Source organism: Limulus polyphemus, unplaced genomic scaffold, assembly GCF_000517525.1.
Source record: "Limulus polyphemus unplaced genomic scaffold, Limulus_polyphemus-2.1.2 Scaffold6760, whole genome shotgun sequence".
NCBI classification, from domain to species: domain Eukaryota; kingdom Metazoa; phylum Arthropoda; class Merostomata; order Xiphosura; family Limulidae; genus Limulus; species Limulus polyphemus.
Genome location: NW_013672370.1, coordinates 2,875 through 6,662, shown reverse-complemented (window position 1 = coordinate 6,662; position 3,788 = coordinate 2,875).

The following is a 3,788-nucleotide window of genomic DNA, read 5'->3' as shown; positions in this document are numbered from 1 at the left end:
CAAATAATATATATATATATTCGGAACAATTTAAATGTATGTACAAGAAATTTATCAAACTATAGAGAATATAAGTATATTGTAAATGTTATATCAATATATATGTATAGTTCTCTTATTTTCAAAAGTCCACTTAGGTCTGTTCACTGACTTTAGAATCTCAGTTGACAAGCTGAACTATCTTCTCTATATTACTATCGTACTAGTATTCTGTGTGTGATTCACTTACAGTTGTGGCCCAAGTTTCTGTAATTCGTTTGGTCTTCTTTCTTATGAAGATCCTCTGTTCCTTTTGTCAAAGTGTACCCAGGCTGATTCAATTATTTAGAACCATGCTTTGACAGAATAAAATTATCCTTATATTTTTTTATACTGTTAGTTTCACTCTAACATATTAAGCGTTAGGCCTATCACCTTTGCGGTACTTAACTTCACACAACTATATTCTCTTTCGCTATTACCTGTCTGTTGTTGTCTGTCTGCTGCTTCCCGCTTGTCTCACGCTATTTATTTCTTTATTACATAGTCGTCTGGCTACTTTCTATATTCTCGACACCAATTAGATATTGACAAAACCTTCTACAATCGTATGCTTTTAACTCTTATTATAACAAAACTTTAAAATAATAAAATATGAACTCACAGATATAAACTTATCACTAATAGTTCAACTAAACAGTTTTTTATATCATGACAATCTGTCTGTATCAAAGGTCATTTTTTATACCACTGTCATACTAATGGCCAGAACAAAAGAAAGACAAAACCTTTTCTAAATCTAAAAAAAAAAAACTTATTTGTTTTAACCGTTTCTAAAAAAAATTAAAAAAATGTATACTTGTTTCAGTTCTATAACTCGTAAATATGAATTAATGTTTAACACTAGAAAATGAAATGGAAATCTCATAAAATTAAATGTATTGTCAAGAATGTAAAAATCTTAAAAAATAACTTTCCTCAATTTGTCCACCCTCTATGTGCATAATTTTTGTTCATCCCTAGCCTTGAGACTCCCACCTAGTATCACATGTTTACACGTGGTATAACTGCATTGTAGTATGCAAATGAACATGTGACAACTCTCGATCAATAGGAGTGCGAGACTCTCCTAGTGCAGTTGACTTCCTCTATACTGTAGAGTGCAGTCATCACTTTTTGATGTAGCACTCATGTCTAATGATGTGTCTTTTATTGATCAAGAGCTTTTTCAGTGGAAGTATCTCCAAAGACATTGTTTCACAAGTGTCAATAACTTCCAATTTGTCTGGTGAGAAACAACACAACTTTGTTCACAATAGCCTACCAATTACATTGACATTGGGTGTGTCTTTGTCTGTTTAGTGAACTGATGGCTTTTGTGCAGCAGGTGGTAGAGTCTTTCATGTGGCCTGAGCCTTCTTTTGTCCCAGACGTACCTCCGCCTATGTTTTTCGTTCATGACAGAAGGGATTTTGCCATTTTTTCCCCACCAGGTACCTATGCTTCATCTTATAATCATATTGTCTTGATTCTACCTCAGCCTTTTTTTCATGGTTTCATGACTAGGTTTCTCAGGTATGTTTGTACATATTCAGTTATTTTTCCAACTACTTTAGGGCATACATGCCTTGTCCTCCATCCTTTGTTACCTCATATGACTACACATGACCTAGTGCTGTATTATCTTTTTTTTTACTCCTAAACTCTGGAGTCTTTTTCTTTAGATTTAGAGGTTAGATCCTTTGTCTTTTGTTCATGTTTCTAGGCTTAGGTTTTCCTACCTTCGTCTTAAACACCCTACCCTTCCCCATTATTTATCCTTCCTTAACCTTTCCTTGGTAATCCACCATTCTCTTGTGGAGTTTTCGATGGATGCTCGTTCACTTATCTTTTATACAGTGACATTATTATCATCCTTGCCATTTTCACTTCTTATTTGGTTGATCTTTTGTTAAAGTGAGTTGGGGTATGATGCCCTTCTTACGCATTTGCTTTTGCCTCTCTTACATTTGATATGCCTTCTTTTGGTTCCTTTCATCTATTTGTAAGATTTTACTGGTATGCTTGTATCTCTGGTATTATATGTTGGGGCTACTTGCAAGTGTTGTACCTTACCCTCACTGGTTTTCTCTCTCTCTTTCCTGATCTCCTGCTTTCTCTCTCTCTCTACCACCACTTACCATTTCTCTTCCCATCTGTTCTCCCACAGCTCATAGACTTTGGTGTTGTCAGTCTTTGTGATGACTGTCCTATAGGCTCAAGGTCAGTAGGCCTGTTTTGTTTGGTTTATGGACATTTGCTATCTGTTTGCCACCAATTGGTTTGTACTGGGATTTCAATCAGAGAGCTTTAACCTTTGTTTTTCCTCTCCTCCTCCTCCTCCAATGTCTCCTGATGTGGTATGTTCAGCCACGGGCTCAGACGACCCATTGGAGGGTATATCATAGCTCAATCACCGGGAGATTGAGCAGTATATGAGCCTACTTCTGCCCAACTTCCTCCTGAGCCTTTTGGGCGAGGCCAGGCTGTAGACGATTTTGATCGTTTGTTTTCCTACCAGGAATTTGCCATGCTTTCCTGTTAACTACCTGATGATTCAGCCCATCTGTCATCGATATTTTCAGATTTTATCACTCAGGTATGTGATGTTTTGTCTCTTACACCTGTTTCCTATGGCCCTAGACCTTTCCTCTTACATGAAACTTCCCGACCCAAGTTAGTCTTTCCCCCGTCCCCTGATATTTGAGTTCACGTGGACCGATTTGCCTCTCAACTGGGGAGGGTGTTAGTATGCTCTGTCTCCCATAGACTTTGGATCAGTCTGACCTTGCTTATAATTGTGCAAACTTTCCTTTTCTCGACCAACAGTTGTTAGGGGTGGTTCTCCCTGTTTGGAGGTGCAAAAGAGGCTATTCACAGGAACCCTGAGGGGGTTTCTGCTGACATTCTCTTCATCCTTACTTCTACATTGACTCGTCTGTCATCATAGGCTCTCATGCTTCAGACGTTGTTTGTTTGTTGTTGGTACCTCTTGGGCCATGATATGATTTTCGTGCAGACCCATTTCCAGGCTCCTTAACTGAGGGACCTCTGTATGGTGCTGTTTTTGAGGCGTTATGTGTTTGACTCGACTCCTGAGTCTTTGGAGTCACAGGTGGCCTCAGCCAATCAACCTTCTACTCTTACTCACTTTGTAACTCGTTTGTCACAGTCGGGGCCGAGTGCAACACCGATTTGTGTCCCCCGACCTCTTCCTGTCCCACAGGGCCATGATTCTAGGATTTACTATGTGGTCTGTTTGGGCCCAGTGGGGGCTTGTTTATTGAATTTCGTTCATCTGTGGGGACCTTTTCTTGCCGATTTCTGGGCTCACCAGGTACTCTTGGAGGGATTTATTCAAAGGCCTCTATTATCCAATGTTCCCATTCCCTTCCATTCTCCTCAGGATCCCTTTACATGCCAGCATCTGTCTGAGGCAGTTCAGGACCTCATCACACAACAGGTTTTCAAACCAGCTCACCAAGTTCACAGGGTTTTTACTCCCACCTGTTTGTGGTTCCCCAGAAGACTGGGTACTGGTGTCCTGTCATCGATTTATTTCGTCTCAGTCAGTATGTTCATATTCTTCACTTTACCATGGACACATATCTTTCTCTTCAGTGGGCATTTCTCCAGGTCTTTGGATGACCAGGGTGGACATTTTCAATGCTTACCCACACATTCCTGTGATGGAGTATACCCTTCTATATCTTTGGTTTGTACCATATGTGTTTTGTCGTGTGGTCTGCTCCTTTGCTCGACATATTCAT